Raw genomic sequence first — 19,675 nt, forward strand, 5'->3', positions numbered from 1 at the left:
TTAGACGAGGCAGAGAAAAGAACTTTAGACGAGGCGGTCGTCAGGAGGCAAAGAGCGAAGAGGGAAGAAGACGATTCCGACGGGCCGTTGAGGTCCGTTACGGTGCGGTTTCGACTACGTGAGAGGCGCGTCGACTTGTAGTATGGCAGCACGCCCATCTAGAGAGGAAGAGGCGCGAGATCCTCGGACCTGCCAGGGAGGTCAACCACAGCGCGGGTTCGACTACATGGGAGGCAGGTTAGTAGCAGGTGCGAGGGAACGCTGTTCCAGAGACGTAGGCCGAGACATCACCCAGGAGACGGGCTAGAGGGGTCCGCCAGAAAGTGCGGGGCAGCCGGGTCCGAGCCGGCAGTGTTAACAGCGTGGCTGCGTGGCGCCGAGACGAGGGAGGTGGTTCCGAAGGCAGCACACGGCTACGAGTTACGACGCACCGCATTAGGTGGGAGAGAGATTCTTCAGAAAAATGCTGTCTAAGGTGCAGCAGGTACCTGGTAGGCAGGGAACATCCTCAGCACCGCGAAGACAGCAAGTTAGTTTAAGTGGTGCAATTAAGAACTGAGATTGGATGTAAGTCTGCAAGGTTTTCGTGGTCGTTGTCACTAAAGTTAAAATCTTCTGGGTTGTTAGGCCGCATCATAGTTCCTTCTAAAATAATCGACGTTTCGACCCCTCTGCTGGGATCTTCTTTATTATGTTTCGGTGTCCACTATTGCTAGAACACTGTCAGCGAACAGTGTCGCGTTCTCTTGTAAAGGGTAGTTTTCCCACAGTGGGAGTAATGGTTAAAATTCTTGTGGCTGCCATTGGTGAACCATCCTCATAGACTAAAATTCCTGTGCTGATGGAGAAGAAGGTGCGTTATTTGAAAAACTCTTGTGGACACTATTTGTGGCCCGTCGTCATTGGATAGAAAGGCACTATTCCACACTTACGATGGAGAAGACTTATTGATTGAAATTTCTCCTACCGCTATTGGTTGGCCACCACCAATGGCTAGATGCCTTCTGAATCAGCGATGACGACCACTTGGAATCGGAATTTTTTAAAGAAGACACTGAAGGCAAAGGCTATGATTATTTTTCGATCGACAGGTCTTTTAGGTGGCACATTAATCATGCTAATAGGAATGACGAGGAACCACCTTCTCACTCAGTTAGGTTACCGTTCGTTCCTGGAGTCATTGACTACATAAGCAGAATTTAAAAAAAAATGATATCCAGACACCTTTGTTTAATCGAAACAAAATAAAAGATTTTTTTCGATGAAAGACGGATACAACAGATTGCCTTCACAATGCAGGCCTATATCAAGCGACGTGTGGTTGCGGCAAAGTTCGAGTATATATGGACGACCCGGGAAAAACTGTTAAGGAACGCAACAGCGAACACGAAAGGCACACACGGCTTACACAAAGTGTTGCCTGACATCGATTTTAATAACGTACTTGTGCTGGCTAAGGAAACCAACGTTTATAGAAGAAAGGTCCGTAAAGCTGCTGAAATTTCCAAGAATGCATGTAATTTCAAAGGACGGCTATAGGCCTCCGGCATCATGGCTTCCCGCCATCAAGGAAGTGAATATGCGGCCGCGGTGTGCGAGGCAATATGAACGATGCGCAGCAAGTCACCTCGGCTGACAATAATATTTTGGTTAAACATTCCCCCTCTCTTGCTCTGTCCGTTTCATATCTAGCCAATGATGATGGCCAACCAATAGGAGTTGGAGGAATTTCAGCCAGTAACGCTTCACCAGCGTAAGTGTGGAATGGTGCCTTTATTTCCAATCATGATCGGCCACCAATACTCTCCACAAGAGTTTTGCCAATAACGCACCTTTTTCTGCATCAACGTGGGAGTATTATCCACAAGAATTTTAACCATGGCCCCCACTTCTCCAGCACAAACGTGGGAAACTCCTCTTTACGAGAGAAAGTGACACTGGTGTCTGACAGTGTTCTAGCAATAGTGGGCACCGAAACATCCTGAAGAAGATCTCAGCAGAGGGGGTCGAAACGTCAGTCATTTTAGAAGGAAACATGAAGCCATCTAACAAGCCAGATGATTGTAACTTTTAACTGAGGTAGTGCTTTCGACCTGGTTACACCAGAGCAGTAGATGTGTTACTGAAATTTGTAAAGGCGAGAATGGTAGAAGAAGAATGAAGTAAACCTTTAGTCAGAGATTTGACTACTACCTGGTATTCAGTACGCGCTATTTTTGTAGAAAATTATTGTAGAAAATAAGTTTCCCCTACTAAAAATGTAAAATGTTAGCATGTAGGCAGGGACCATGGGAAGGTATGGCCCATTGGAGTTCTAGAATTGATTCACTTCAACATCAGTTCAGAGAGATGGTAAAAGGAGTTACGACGGAAACAGATTTAGCAGATAGCCTTGCTTTAATTTTGAAATTGGGTAGAACCATCTTCATCCAAGTGTTATGCGACTAAGTGATAAAGAGTAAGGGGAGAGTCAGTAACTCTATCAGAAGCTATAGATATTGCCTCTACAGAGAAATGTGCTAATGCTTCTTAGAAACAAAAGCCCGTCTAGCGACGAACGACTAGGACATAACATCATAAAGGCCAGAACTTATTTAAGTGTGGCAAAGCAGGGCACATGTTGAAAAGTTATCGTAACAGTAGTAAGATACAAAGTGTAGAGACTGTACCAGTTATTCAGAAGTGGTGAAGAACACGAAATTGCCTGGCAAGTCGGATACGGTTGGAGCCGCAGAACGACAAAAGGATATGTCGAAAACGGTAGGTTCCGGTTCCATGGGGATATGAGCCAGGAGAAAGCAACGTGTATGTTGGCTTGCGGTCGGAGCTGCAGAACGAGGAAAGGATGTGTCGAATACGGTAGGTGCCGGTTCGATGGAGGTCGGAGCCGCAGAAGTAGGGGTTTATTGCGAGAATAATCATGTCCGGGAAAGAGAAGGAAAACAAAATTGTAAGTTAAGTATAGGCCCCAGGGAAGAGGAAACTGCAAAAGTACGAATTTGTTTAAAGAATGTATCAGAAGCGAGAGTTCCAAAATAACACTTGAAACCAGGTATACATATACCCGAAGCTTTAGTCGGAGTGAAAGTCGGTATGTGTATAATAAATGATTTAAATGCAAACGAAGAAAAGTTTCATATCGATGATCCTCAGTTAAGAGCAGAAGAATTGCCTTTAGTGGAAGCGGTAAGAGTAAGACTTGTAAAAAGTGTGCGTTGGGGAATGAAATCAAGAGCTAGTAAACCGAAAGAGAGCCTCCGAGATGATCACTTGAATATAAACATGGAAAAGCTATTTTAGAACTGTGTCTAGCTTACAATGATGTATTTCATCTGCCTGGAGACAACGTGACCTATAACGACGTTGTCAAACACGAAATTCAGTTGACGTCAGAGGCGCAAGGAAAGCTAATTAATTAAAGTCCATATCGAATACCGGAGTCACAAAGGCAGATTTTAGAAGCTGAAATAGAAACAATGTTAAGCGATGATATTGTGGTACCTAGTAACTGGCATAGAACTCAACCCCTCCTTTTAGTTCCGAAAAGGATGGACACCAGTGGAAAGCAAACTTGGCGTGTAGTAGTGGATTGTAGGTGTCTACATGAGATGACAATAAATAATGTATATTCCGTGTCGAGAACAGATGAAATAATAAATGGATTAGGCGAATTTAAGTATTTCTGAACTCTTGATCCAGCTAAGGCTCATTATCAGGTCTTATTAGACGAAAAAGATCAAGAAAAGATATAACACTCCCTACGGTCACTATGATAATAATAGAATGCTCATGGGACTAAAGACGGCTCAAAACACAAATGGTTCAAATGGCTCTGAGCACTATGGGACTTAACATCTGTGGTCATCAGTCCCCTAGAACTTAGAACTACTTAAACCTAACTAATCTAAGGACATCACACACATCCATGCCCGAGGCAGGATTCGAATCTGCGACCGTAGCCCCCAAACACATTTCAGAAATTAATGAACTCTGCCCTGTCCTCAGGGTGAGAAGGTTTGGATGACATAATTGTTCTGATGACATAATCGCCGGATGGAAGAAATCTTTGAGGGACTCAGAAAGTAGAATTTAAAGCTACAAACCGAAAAAGTGAAGGAAGTTACCTTTCTAGGACCTATCCTTACTGTCAATGGATTGAATCCGGATCCAAAGAAAGTGGAAGCAGTACAGAAATATGAACAAGCAAAGACTACAACACAACTGCAGGTTTTCCTTGGTCTAAGCGAATATTATAGCCGATTTTTACAGTAAAATAGTAAAGCCATTGTATGACCTGTTGAAAAAGGGAGCTGTCTATACGTGGGGAGCAGAACAAAAAGAGCCGTTTCAACCACTGGAGGAAAATTTGTTGAACCCTCCAAAACTGCAATATCCTGATGTTAGTAAATACTTTATAGTAACAACTGATGCGAGCATGAGCAGTATAGGAGCCGTTTTAAGTCACGGCAAACTTGATAGTGATTTACCTATTGCCTATGAGTCACGAACTACAAATAAAGCAGAGAGAAATTATAATACTACAGAGAGGGAAATGTTGGTCATATGTTGGGAGTCAAACATTTCCGATCTTGTTTGTTTGGGCTCAAGTTTACAATTTGTACGCATCATTAGCCACTAATGTCGATCATCAGTATCTCAGATCCGTCATCCCGACTGTTGAGATTCTGGAGAAGTATGATTATTAAGTTATCTATAAAAGCGGTAAAAGGAATTTGGTCGCAAATACTCTCTCAAGAACACAGGACGTTACCCAAGCCGAAGATAACGATACGAAAGAGCATTGAAGAAATGTTAAATAGCAAGAATCAAGTGATAACGCTGAGTCAAACATGCCCATGAATGTCGAATAGACCATGATAGATGTTCCTGGAGCCTCAGATAAGGATGGCGTGACAGTAATTCAGCACGAGGGTAGTTTAAGTCAGGGAGACAGATTGAAAATTCTTAAACAGTATCATGACTCACCAACTTGTGCACAAAGGCATAAGCAGGACCTCTGGAATGATTAAAAAATTTGTACGTGGCATATTATGAAATCTGATTTCAAGCATTATATTTGCAAATGCGAAAGTTCTCAAAGGAATATGATAATGAAAAATAGAATAAACAGGCTTATGTTAATAACCACAACCCCAGAAAGGTGTTCAAATGTAGCTGGACCACTCACTCATACATATAGAGGCAATAAATTTGTTCTTAGGTTTCAAGATGCCTTTAACAAATTTTTAGTAGTAGAGCCGACCGAACACCAAATAATAGAAACTCTCTGCTTGGCCGTCATGGCCAAGGTACATCGACTGGTAAGTACTTTTCAATGTCAGTAAACCTCACCAAAAGCCGTATACTGTGAGATATTTTATTTTATTCTGAAAGCAACCAGTTTAGGCTATTCAGTTTGCCACCTTCAGGCCCCATTCGCTTTTATCCATATAAACGAACTTATCGTATAGCGCTATAAAACTCCGGATATCTTGAATTACAATTGTTATACATATGCTCCATACAAAGACGTGGTAGCAAATGAGTGAAACAATGTTGTGGAAACGCCCTCGCGCTCCAGACAAAGATTTTTATGTTAGGCAAAGAAAGCCATTAATATTCTTTTCAAAATCAAACAAGCGTTTAGGTGATACGGTGCATTTTGTTGTCACTGACTAATCAAATAACATATTTTGCGTAAAATATACTCTGCAATGCTTTGAATGTACTTATCAATGTAGGAAGTGTGTAACAAACGTGTTTATGAAATAATAGCATGTCATTAAGGAAAAACGGTAATATGTGTATACATACCGCAAGAAAAACTTTGTATGTAATCTTTTATTTATTCAAGAAATGTAATTATCCGTGTCAAAATACTGTGAATATTCATACCTGTGTATAATCTTATATTTTTTATCACAAACTTGTAAACTGTGAGCAAAGGAACGGACAGAAAAATTGGATACTTGTGTTACAAGAATGTAACATGATCTGCTTATAATCATGTGTAATAGTTCTGTAACCAATTCGAAGAGGCATAATGGGATAAAAGAGAAAAGTAAGCACAAGAATGGAATGAGTTTTGTTTATGATCATGTGTAATAATTTTGTAATCAAATCAAAGAAGCACTGAAAAACTTGGTAATGGTATAAAAGAGAAATGTAAGCATTTTATTGTATAAAAGAATTTATCAACAAAGGACAAGATTAAGGTGTACATATAAAACATGGAAATTCTGCATTGTTAAAGATGGAGGCTGCAAAATTTCCCCGAAGTGGGAGATGTCGCGAATAAATTGTCATAGGATACGGATTAAGCTGTCGAACTGAGAAATTGAAAGATAGCTGTGGAAGTTGCAGCTCGTTAGAGTCATGTCTTTCGCAGGCCCGGAAAGCTTCCACGCACAGGGCTGTTATACAAACAACATAGATGAAGAAACCAGAGCTGCATAATATGTCATAGGAGGTAGGCGTCGATACGGAGGGACTACGTGACCGAAGGAAGGTCGGAGGATGTCCAGGGCAGTGAGAGTTCCGCAGACGTTGTGGAATCGTCAGCAGGGGCGCTAGTAAGCTTCTGAAGAGAGCCCCGAGTACAGGAGGACAGTGAATGATGGCGTGGGAGGCGCGACATATGGGCCTATGTATGCGACGGCTTAACCGCCCTGAGGGATTCTGTCTTGGACTCCGCCCTCGACGCCGTCTCTGTGATACTCTGCCCTCGGCGAGGGACAGATTTTGCGGCATCTAGTTGCTAAGGGCAGCGACGTCGCTCTAAGTTCTCTCTGTGTCTCAGTTACACTCACAGTATCTCCTAGGCTTGCGGTACATCAAAAGCCTTCCCTATGCATTTCTATCCTAGAGACGTACTTCCTGCGCATACCGAGTTCCCTGGTCTGAAACCTTTTCAACTTGCAGCTCTATCATCAGAGAACTACGGTTTTGGAAGCCTAACGTTAAGCTCCCTCATTCCTGATCCACTCGCAGGTATTTCGCAGACATGACACCAGCCACTTTATCATCACTAGATCTTATGCTTTAAAAAATTTCTACAATATGCTGTAAAATATCTTAAGGCATAGGATCTGATGATGAATTCACGAATCCAATAATAAGCTTTTTGTCGACCTTGCCTTTTGAAGTTTTCTTCAGGTATCAAAAGTCATAAAATAAGAAAAACTTCGAGTATCTTCGGATCCCACCTAAACTGCACGTCTAAGCAAAGTCATTTGCCCTCCCTAATCACTCGGGAACCAGCAGTGTTGAGGCACGGACACGTTGCCTGGTGCGATTGGCTGTGTTTATGTCAGTTCTATAAGGAAATATTAAGTCTAGAACAGTCAAATTATAAGTGAACATGCTTTGAGAGGGAGAACTTCTTAATTTATTAATGAAGTGTGAAGTGTTAAATGGACAGAAGAAATTACAGTTTCTTCTATTCCGCCAGAATAAATACGAATGAAATCCAAAAATGTGTAAAAAATTAGTCATTTAAGTAGTCGATGCCCTAGCTAAATTTCATTACAGTCTCAAGCCAATGAGTCTACAACCCACCTGCTGTTTCTGGCTTAGGAGCTGTCTATAAGGAACTGTAGGTTGGTGAACCTTATCAGTAACACCTTACATCTCACTCAGATTAGTCACTGCAATTCGGGACCTTGCTTATACTGCATTCTCTATACGTGTGGGAACAATGATACGCAATTCACGGAAACACATAATGGGTGAATATTTGGAAAACACACAATGCCTCTCTCAAAGTAAAGTTGTTTCACGCTGTACTCGTCCCACCTCTTTTAGAGCATTGACTCTATACACGTGTGGTCAGCCCGTCTGCTGGCACTTTCAATCACAAGTTATATCGCACGTTTTTTTAGATATCACCACGCTCCATAATGCCCAACGGACTACATGAAATCTGACGGCTCTTGGTTTAGCTATGGTTGTTCCAAAGCGTCCCCACGTCACAGTCTAATCATTAATATTCGTCTTGATCAGCTTTCAAATGGTTAAAATATCCGCGATCGATCTCTTACTCAGGTGACATAAGGTGACCACGTTTGAAGTCACTGATGTGAGCTGATGGACCCATTGCTCTGTTAGTGTCTTTCTGCTGACAACACAGTAATCTCCCCCTCTTTTTGCCATTGCGGGTCGCCCTCCCATGGCACATAGTGGCCAATGCCGAATTATATGCGGATAACCAGATATTTTTGATCTGATAGTTTATGTAACTGTGAAGAAGTATTAGAGCTGAATGTGTATATCGGTAGACTCAGTAAGTACTTGAGAATTATTACGAGTTTATTTGCTGTTACGGACGCGAACGGATACATGCACACACACATGTGGCAGCTTGTGGTGCCAAGCTGACCTGGGGAGGAAGTGGAAAATTTGTATGCAAGATGTATCATAATTAGTACCAGGAACTGACACGAGTGAAGGTATACAGTAATTTAAGCGAGAGCCATGTGTAAGAAACAGTCTGCTGTCAGCTGAACATGAACTTTTATTTACTGGAACACGATCGATTTCTGTGATAGTAAATCACATCTTCAGGTATACATCTACAAAATGGGTGAGCCGTGCGTGGCTCGTGTTAGTGCCATATCTCATTTCACATCCTGTTTTTCCTGTACTACCACCTCGTTAATTTTAATTACTGGTGTCACTGAGTTGCCACCTTTTCCTGCCCGTGAGCAGCAGCAGCGGCGCTTATCGATATAAGCCCTGGTGTATTATCTTTATTGGCTGTTATTACTTCCCGGTTGTCGTTGGGAATTGGTTCGTATCTGCCAGTGAGTTGGGAGGCGCTAGCAGTGCACTTGCGACCTGGCAGTGCTTGCGTTGGCACGCGGCACAAGTTCAGTCGGGGCGCGTCAGCAGTTAGGTCCACACCGCCATGACTCGCCCGACGGTTGCCGACACACATGATTGGAGTGGGGACGACTTTGGTTGGTCGTCGGTCGGTCGCCTTGCCGGATGACGTGTGTTTGGCCGGCGATCGCTTATGGGATGGCTGTGTGTGCCGACTCGTGATTCGTCCTTGTTATTGTACAGTCACTGCCTTTAGCATTCGTGCAAGTGTACGTGAAACTGTGTCTAGTTTCTGTAGTTCTGATTGACAAGTTATTTTAAATGTTGTCGGCGTAATAGCTCTGAGGGGTCGGTCGGTAGTTTGGCCGGGGACCGCTGGCGGTCTCTACGCGATGTCGGAGAGTGTGGCATTGGTCCCATTGCTACGAGGTCCGTGGCTCACCTACCCTGGACAAGAAAGTTGAGTTTTGGTTTAACCTACCAGCAAGTGAAGACTGTTCACTTTGTGTCGTTTGGAGTTCGTTGTCGGTTGTTGGGATATTCCCGGAGCAACACCGTGGTTTTCAAGTTGGAAAATTCTAGCCACCCTCAGATAGTTTCACTGTATTTGATTATTTGAAGTGCAGCAGCGGAATCTTCTTCCTTGTGGCCGTTAACGTCCCGGTTACCTGCACTGGCAGTTGACGTAAATTTCAGGCAGTGTAGTTTCCTCATCGTGTGTCTGTCCAGCACGGTGTGTAGGTTGACAGCTCCATGTGTGATTGGTTGTGGGCGCCAATATCTTCTACGTTGTTCCGTTGAACCATCTGTTGAGCCCTGGTTGGGTGAAGTGGAAGTTATCTTGTCGGTGGGTCCGCTGACTGTCGGTCGGTTGGGTTGTCGTTGGATTGTCAATGGTTGGGCCGACTACCTGTCTCACCTAAAGAGTCTCAAGAATTGAATCTCAATGTAGACAAGTGTAATGTGCTGCGAATACACAGAAAGATAGATCCTTTATCATTTAGCTACAAAATAGCAGGTCAGCAACTGGAAGCAGTTAATACCATAAATTATCTGGGAGTACGCATTAGGAGTGATTTAAAATGGAATGATCATGTAATGTTGATCGTCGGTAAAGCAGATGCCAGACTGAGATTCATTGGAAGAATCCTAAGGAAATGCAATCCGAAAACAAAGGAAGTAGGTTACAGTACGCTTGTTCGCCCACTGCTTGAATACTGCTCAGCAGTGTGGGATCCGTACCAGATAGGATTGATAGAAGATATAGATAAGATCCAACGGAGAGCAGCACGCTTCGTTACAGGATCATTTAGTAATCGCGAAAGCGTTACGGAGATGATAGATAAACTTCAGTGGAAGACTCTACAGGAGAGATGCTCAGTAGCTCGTTACGGGCTTTTGTCAAAGTTTCGAGAACACGCCTTCACCGAAGAGTCAAGCAGTATATTGCCCCCTCCTACGTATATCTCGCGAAGAGACCATGAGGATAAAATCAGAGAGATTAGAGCCAACGCAGAGGCATACCGACAATCCTTCTTTCCACGAACAATACGAGACTGGAATAGAAGGGAGAACCGATAGAGGTGGCTTGCGGAGTATGGATGTAGATGTAGATGAAGAGAGTTAGTGATTGAATTACAGGCCGACCCTCCTTGTGTGTACTGCCTTATTTTTTTTTTAATTTGTTGTTTGTACTTACATGGCTTCTAGTCGGCTTTGTTTTATATTAAGAGTTGTTTTAGTCTTAAGGTCTTCAGCCTAGTTTAAAGTAATGTTTCACGTAAGCCCTTTGGCATTTAATTTTTTTTTTAATTTTTAAGTCTTCGGCCTTCAGCTGGTTTGTGTTTCAGTTGTTTGTTATTAAGGCCTTCAGTCTAAAATTATTAGGACAGGTATCTAGCTTTTTTTATCGTGATGCCAATTGCTTATTTCCCATTGAAATGCCCTGCTTTTTTAAAATATGTTTTGGAGTTTTAAGTGTTTGGCCTTCAGCCGATTTGACTTTTGCTTGCTTACCTCAGTCTAACTAAAGAACTGTTTTAGGATAAGGCTGGCCTTTTAAATTTCTGATTATGCTTGCGTTTTAATTTATTCGTCTTCAGCTTGTAATTAAGTTCCAACGATTGGAGTGTGTGTTTAAAAAAAATTTCTTTGAGCTCTTGTAATGTTTGATCAAATAATAAAGTTGTATTTTCGAATGTAACTGACAGCCTCTTATTTTGACCCTTTCCCACAATGTATTCTATCTGTCCTGTCCTGATGGTTAAGCAGGGCATTTCAATTGGAAATATGCAATCGGAATCACGATAAAATAGCTGGATGCCTGTCATAATAATTTATGCTCTATCACAACCAATATGAAATACTCATGCTAGTGGAACATGCTCAGGATCAACAGGCATTCAGCCGAAAATCTACGATATTATATCTTTGAAAGGCAATTAGTTAGATAGTATATTGTAATGGCTTAATCCACCTGATTGCTATTTTCTTTTTGGTTTCTTACTTTCGTCCTATCATTGTAGGTTAACGCGCTTTTGACATGTCGGTTATTCGATTGGTGAATTTCATGTATGACATCCTGCTTATGGCAGATGACAGGATTTTATTGTGACTGAACAGTTATTTGTACACTTCAGATGTGATGATGGGAACACCTTACACTCTCCTCTCAATTTGACCTAGCCAAGGCCGAACAGACAAGAAGTTCAAAATGTGTGTTAATTTCTATGGGACCAAACTGCTAACGTCATCGGTCCCTAGACTTTTACTTATAAAAACTTACGCTAAGAACAACACACACACTCATGCCCGAGGGAGGACTCTAACCTCCGGCGGGAGGGGTTGCGCAGTCAGTGATGTGGCGCCTCTAACCACGCGGCCACACCCTGCGGCATACCTGAAGTTTTCCCCACTCTCGATTCATATCTGCTATTGAGAGGTTGCTTTTACGAGCCTCTGCACTCTATTCGTCTCAGAAGGGAACCTCCCCATCGCACCCCTCTCAGATTTAGTTATAAGTTGGCACAGTGGATAGGCGTTCAAAAACTGAACACAGATCAATCGAGAAAACAGGAAAGCGTTGTGTGGAACTATGAAAAAATAGACAAAATATACAAACTGAGTAGTCCATGTGCAAGATAGGCAACATCAAGGAGAGTGTGAGCAAAGTAGCGCCGTGGTCTCGTGGTTAGCGTGAGCAGCTGCGGAATGTGAGGTTCTGGTTCAAGCCTTCCCTCGGGTGAAAAGTTAACATTCTCTATTTTTGCAAAGTTGTGATCTGTCCGTTCGTTCATTGACATCTCTGTTCACTGCAATAAGTTTAGTGTCTGTGTTTTCCGACCGCACCGTAAAACTGTGCGATTAGTAGACGAAAGAACGTGCCTCTCAAAACATTTGATCGCAAGGTCATAGGTCAACCGATTCCTCCACAGTAATACACGTCTGATATATTCTATACAACACTGGTGACGGCATGTGCGTCACATGGCAGGAATATGTTGTCAACCCACCTAACTTGTACACTTGGCGAATGAGTAAAAAGATTCTTCTACCTTGCCCGATTTAGGTTTTCTTGTGGATGTGATAATCACTCCCAAAAAAGTGATAAAAACATAAGAGTTTGTCACATAAAGTGAAAAAAAAGTTTAAACTTTTCACCCGAGGGAAGGCTTGAACTAGGGCCCTCTCGTTCCGCAACTGCTCACGCTAACCACAGGACCACGACACTCCTGCCCTTGCTTTTTCCTTGTTATTGCATATCTTGCGCATGGACTACTCAGTTTTATATTTTGTTTATTTTTTCGTAGTTCCACAGAACTTCTTCCTGTTTTCTCGGTAGATCTGTGTTCAGTTTTACAGGGCCTATCCACTGTGCCAACTTATAACTAAATCTGAGGGGGGTGCGATGCGGAGGTTCCCTTGTCAGTAAAAAAGGATTACAAGTATCTTCAACGAGTCCAAGTTTATCTGATGTTACTAAATCGAGCGCCCAACTTTTTACGTAAATGCTGCTGAGAATACGCCATCATTATTCATTCTTATACAAACAGTGAAATGTAATGAACATGCAATCTACATTTTAGAAAGATGCGATAAAAGAACAGAGAAAAAATTAATATTGTAAACGTCCACATATATATTTGGAGAAGCCCGCCCAAACCACATGACACTCAAGAAATTAGTCTTCATGTTTGCGCTACAAAATGTAAACATTATCTACCGGATTCACTAATTGACTAATTTTTGTGCATCTTATCCCTCACTGGCCATATTCTTGAAAGGTTTGATGGGTGGTGAACAGGATGTGTATCCGGCCAGGAATCAACTGACTTCTTTAACGTGTGGACTTCTTGATCATTTCCTGAAACATGTGAACTAATAGTTTTCTGGTAAAACACAATCACAGGAAACATCTACAAGAAGCGTACAGCTATGAAATGGAAAGAAGGAAGGTAGGGTATAACGACCCTTACTAGGATGGCAGCAGTCATTCTAGTGAGATAATCGTTGATTCAGCACTGGCATATTACATTTGATGCAACTATGGGTTTCATATTAAAGGTCACCCCCCCTACTCCCTCGACCTCTCCTCTCTATACCCCCCATCCATATTTCCTTCTCCTCCACTACGCCCCTCCGCTTTGCACTCTCTCAGTAAGAATCACTCAACATCCGTATGCAGCACTGAAACGATCGTGATGAAGCACCATCAACAGATATCGGCCACTGTCTCCAAAAAGCAGAAGAAGAGTGAAATTAAGTATATCAAAGAGAAAGATGGGAACCACACAATAATTCACTGAAGACCACACAATTATCGACCGATTGCAATGTCATCATCAGCTATTCTACATCAGATGTGGTAACAAGGGGCATATGGTCATCACACTGCACTCCCGACCTTTGTCATCATTTAGATCTTGGGGTTGCTACTTCTCTATCATACAGTTCCTCAATTGGCATCACGAGGCTGAGTGCATCCCAGTCTAGTCCTCCTACCCAGAAAAATCAATGCGAATAGAACCAAGACCAACCACAAGAGCCTCTGTCACCTTGGCCACTCATATACAGTTGTGGATGAAAGTCCTAGAGCCGATAAAGCCTCCATGCCAGCCAGGAATCTAACCCACACCCTCTCACACGGCATTTTGTTGCATTGACCACTCGGCTATCCCCGAGACCCAGAAAGTAATACATACATGTGTCTGCGGTGACACAGCACCACTCGGTCGCCTTATGAATACAACGCAGAAATATCAAGGTGTGTGGTTGGGTTAGAGAGCTCCTAGCACATCGCATGTTATTCTTAATATAGAGGTAAATTCACGCTTCAAACTGGATATGAAGGAAACCCACTCTCAAAACCAGAGAAAACTTTCTGCATGATAAAAGCTATGTTGTTTTTGTTGTTGTTGTTGTGGTGGTGGTCTTCAATTCAGAGACTGATTTGATGTAGCTCTCCGTGCTAGTCTGTCCTGTGCAGGAGGCTTCATCTCCCAGTACATACTGCAACCTACATCCTTCTGAATCTGCTTAGTGTATTCATCTCTTGGTTTCCCTATTCTGTTTTTATCCATCACGCTGCCCTCCAGTACTAAATTGCTGATCCCTTGATACCTCAGAACATGTCCTTCCAAACGATCCCTTATTCTAGTCAACTTGTGCCACAAATTTCTCTTCTCCCCAGTTCTATTCACTACCTACTCATTAGTTATGTGATCTAACCATATAATCTTCCGGATTGTTCTGTAGCACCACATTTCGATAGCTTCTATTCTCTTCTTTTGTAAACTATTTATGGTCCACATATCACTACCATGCATGGCTACACTCGACACAAATACTTTCAGAAACGACTTCCTGACATTAAAATCTATACTCGATGTTAACGAATTTATCGTCTTCAGAAACGCTTTTCTCACCGTTGCCATTATACGTTTTATATCCTCTCTACTTCAACCATCATCAGTTATTTTGCTCCCCAAATAGCAAAACTCATTTACTATTTTAAGTGACTCATTTCCTAAACTAATTCCTTCAGCATAACCCAATTTACTTCGACTACATTCCATTATCCTCGTTCTGCTTTTGTTGACGTTCATCTTATATCCTCCTTTCAAGGCACTGTCCATTCCGTTTAACTGCTCTTCCGCGTCGAATTACAATGTCATGGGCGAACATCAAAGTTTTTATTTCTTCTCCATGAAATTTTAATCCCAGGCGAAATTTCTCTTTGGTTTCCCTTACTGCTTGCTCAATATAAGGATTGAATAACATCGGGGAGAGGCTACAACCCTGTCTCACTCCCTTCCCTACCACTGCATCCCTTTCATGCCACTCGACTCTTATAACTGCCATCTGGTGTCTGTACAAATTGTAAATAGCTTTTCGCTCCATGTGTTTTACCCTGCCACCTTCAGAATTTGAAAGGGAATATTCCAGTCAACATTGTCTAAGTCTACAAATGCTAGATACGTAGGTTTCATCTATGTTCTAAGATAAGTCGTAGGTCAGTATTGTCTCACGTGTTCCACAATTTCTGCGGAATCCAGACAGACTTTCTCCAAAGTCGGCTTCTACCAGTTTTTTCATGCGTCTGTAAAGATTTCCTGTTAGTATATTGCCGCCGTGACTTATTAAACTGATAGTTCGGTAATTTTTGTATCTGTCAACACCTGCTTTCTTTGGGATTAGAATTCTTATACTCTTCTTGAAGTCTGAGTGTCTTTCGTCTGTCATACATCTTGCTCACAAGATGGTAGGGTTCAGTCAGGGCTGGTTCTCCGAAGGCTATCAGTAGTTCTAATGGAATGTTGTCTACTCCCCGGACCGTGTTTCGAATTTGGTCTTTCAGTGCTCTGTCAAACTCTTCACGCAGTATCATATCTACCATTTCATCTACATGCTCATCCATTTCCGTAATACTGATCTCAAATACATCGCCCTTGTATAGCCCATCCAAATACTCATTCCATCTTTCTGCTTTCCCTTCTTTGCCTAGAACTGTTTCCATCTGAGATCTCGATATTCACACAAGTGGTTCTCTTTACTCCAAAGGTCTCTTTAATTTTCCTGTAGGCAGTCTATCTTACTCCTAGTGATATATGCCTCGACATCCTTACATTTGTGTTCTAGTCATCCCGCTTAGCCATTTTGCACATCATGTCGTTCTCATTTTTGTATTCCTTTTTGCCTGTTTCATTTACTGCATTTTTACATTTGTCATGTTATTAATGTTAAACAATTATTTCAACTTGAAGCACCTATAACATCTGGAAATCAGAAATGAACGGGTGCAGCTCCGATCTTTAATAATAATCTGGATCTGATTATTATTGTGGGGATACATTCTGTTTTCCAATCTGTCAGGTACTTCATTTGAATTAGCAAAATTGAAAATAATAGTATTGTCGATGCTATTGCCTGGACAATAAAATATTCAATTGATGATTCATTTATCATTATGTTTTTATTTCTTATTAGAAGTGGAAAAAATGAAATGGAAAAGACTTCCAGTATCTCCAGGCCTCTTCCATATATACAACCTTCTGTCATGATTCTTGAACCAAGTGTTAGCTATGAGTAAGTTATGCTCTGTGCAAAATACTGCCAGGCGGCTTCCTCTTTCATTCCTCACCCCCATTCCATATTCCCCTACTAAGTTTCCTTCTCTCTCTCTGCTACTATCGAATTCCAGTCTCCATGTCTATTAAATGTTCGTCTTCCTTATCTGAATAATTTTTTATCTCATCATACATTTCCTCAATCTCCTCCTCATTTGCAGAGCTAGTTGGCGTATAAACTTTGTACTACTGTGGTGCGTGTGGGCTTCGTGTCTATTTTGGCTACAATAATGCATTCACTATGCTGTTCATAGTAGATTTCCCACAATCCTATTTTCTTATCCATTGTTAAACCTATTCCTGCATTACCCCTATTTGCTTTTGTATTTTTAACCCGGCGTTCATCTGACCAGAAAAGTCTTCTTCCTGCCACCGAACTTCACTAATTCCCTCTATATCTAACTTATCCATTTCCATCTTTAGATCTGGGTGCTGATAATTGGAATATCGTGTCTGGGGACATACCACATAGTCCATTATACAGAGCCACTGCTCCTGGCGTACATATGCCAGCTACATTACCCGATCCCATAGCTTAGATCACGGTTCTGGCTGTGGTCGTACAGCATAGTCCAATAAGACTCATGGATCCTCTTTGGGCTGCTGCATTTCACCTGCAACCAGATCAGAGACCGTTCGTATTGCTAGACAGAAAATAATAAAACATGAATATAACCGAATGTATGATTTATAAATTTATTAATAACTGAAAAATAAACACTTACTTACAGTCTTCTTCTGTTTTATGGAGGTAGTTGCCGACCTTTGCCGATAATCTTTCATGGGGAACCTTTCAGTACTGCGTACAAACATCGAACGATCCCTTGGGGCTAGACGAAATAGGGGCAAGGAGGGGAAGGGGGAACGGCGGCGATTGGTGAGGGGAGGAGAGGGGAGGCAAGCGAGTTGTGTTACCTTGAATATGGCATACACAATAGCATTAGCTATAACACAACACTGCTGAATTAGATAATTTCTGGACAGAATGACCACTGCTGTCCTATTTCTTTCGCGACAGAGGGCGTTATAGGTCGAGCATATTCTCAGCTTGCGGTAGGAGGTCTAACGGAAACTCTCTCACATCATTAAATACTCCCTTTTACATGTGTAATACTCAGAGGCTGAAAAGTAACTAAACAGTCAACTGAACAAATAATATTCATTCATTACGCTTTTGCTTCATTTAAAATAGTCTTCATTTGATTGTCGATTGTCTACTTTTGCACTTTTGGGGATAATGGTGCCACTGGCCAAACGAATGATGTGTTCATCTGAAATAAGAAATAGTGTCACTTGAAGAGAATCTCACGCGGCTGCGGACTAAAGTGTAGTAAAGACTATTGAGACATATCTCCATACATGAAATCACTTGTGTTTCGATTCTCTCAAGGTCTAAGAAAATCTTGTCATTTGGATCTGCCAAAACTATTCAGAGAAAAATAGGGTAGATGATATGTTTTCAGTTTTTTTTAATGGTCACTGGTATTTTCATGTGAATATCTTGACAATAAAAAATTCCTATCTTTGGTATCTGCTTTATTGGAGTAGCCATAGAAATAATAGTGCGTGGGCCTCTTGGTACCATGAAAAATTTCACTGGTAAAGGCTTCATTTAAAAAGCAGTTATCTCAAATGACAGTGTGATGGTTTCAGATTAATGCTGCAAATGTTATGTGGTGTCTCTCCAACCAGGTGCCGATTATCCAGTTTTGTACGTGACTATTGATCCATAACGTAGCTGTGTTAAACCTCCGGTCTGTCATAGGATATTTTCTATAACCAAAGGCATTTTCCTCCTCGGACAGGGTTACACATAAATGAAACATCTGAAATTTTTCTGTGGTTCGCAGCCCACGGTAAATTTTAAGTTCTTGTAACTGACTGGGTAAGTCACTCCCAACTTCGGAGGAAGGCAAGAGTATACAATTTCTAATAACCACACCGCTAACTAAATAGTGTAGTGACGAGGAGCGCTTCGGTTTCACTCATCGTTCTTCTATAGTGTAAGAGTACCAGTTATCTTTTGTTGTTCTTCTAACATGGACAAACGTGTCAATGATCGCTACCACAAAGGAGGGATAAACTGAAACACGTATATTGTGTGGCGGCGATGGTGAGGCATTGCACAATCTCTGACCAGAGAGCATAGAGTTCAGTACAGTTGCGAGAGAGTAATAGCGTGCGAGTGTTTTGTTTGTTGCGAGGCAGTAGTTAGTAGCGAGCCGCGAGAGTATGCAGTCGGTTGAGAGTTTGCAGTGCAGCTGCATGTAGGCAGTCAGTGCTAGTAGCGCGCGAGAGACAGTCGGGTTGTGTGTGAGGAGTCGGCGGGCACCGACATCGCTCTGGTCAAGATTCAGGACGAGGTATATTGTTAAATAAGGTAATGAAGCAGCTTTGCGCACAGCTAATAATGTAATGGATCTTAAGTGTATTTAATTTGTTCAAGAATCGCCCCAATAATAATTTTGTTTTTAAACCAAGCATTTTAACAAACAATCCTTTTTTGAAATAATATCTCCCTTGCATTTCCTTAATGAAAAGTTTTTACTTAAGTTCAAAGAATTTTTACGAAGCATTTCCTCCAAGCTATGGCGAAAAATAAGAGCAGATGCAGTTTTATTGAGGTAAGAATTTGAGTTTAATCAGGGCCTAAAGATCGACATTTCGGTCTATTTGCGTTTTCATTGTCACTGAGATTTCATTATCATTGATTTGTCTTACATTTTTGTGGGCAGCTTATACCTGGGTCAGATTGCTACTTCTCATTTAATTGTCATTGTCAATAAATTATTTTATTTGCTGGGAGGTTACACTAGGTTCTATTCTCGTTAACATTTAATAATTGTCATTAGAAAATTTCTGGGGAGGTTACACTTGGCGACCCTGCCAGGATACGAACCTGGAATCTTCAAAAAAGGATTGTTTGTTAAAATACTTGGTTTAAAAACAAAATTATTATTGGGGCGATTCTTGAACAAATTAAATACACTTAAGATCCATTACATTATTAGCTGTGCGCAAAGCTGCTTCATTACCTTATTTAACAATATACCTCGTCCTGAATCTTGACCAGAGCGATGTCGGTGCCCGCCGACTCCTCACACACAACCCGACTGTCTCTCGCGCGCTACTAGCACTGACTGCCTACAAGCAGCTGCACTGCAAACTCTCAACCGACTGCATACTCTCGCGGCTCGCTACTAACTACTGCCTCGCAACAAACAAAACAC

This window comes from Schistocerca cancellata, chromosome 8, assembly GCF_023864275.1.
Source record: "Schistocerca cancellata isolate TAMUIC-IGC-003103 chromosome 8, iqSchCanc2.1, whole genome shotgun sequence".
Classification (NCBI taxonomy): domain Eukaryota; kingdom Metazoa; phylum Arthropoda; class Insecta; order Orthoptera; family Acrididae; genus Schistocerca; species Schistocerca cancellata.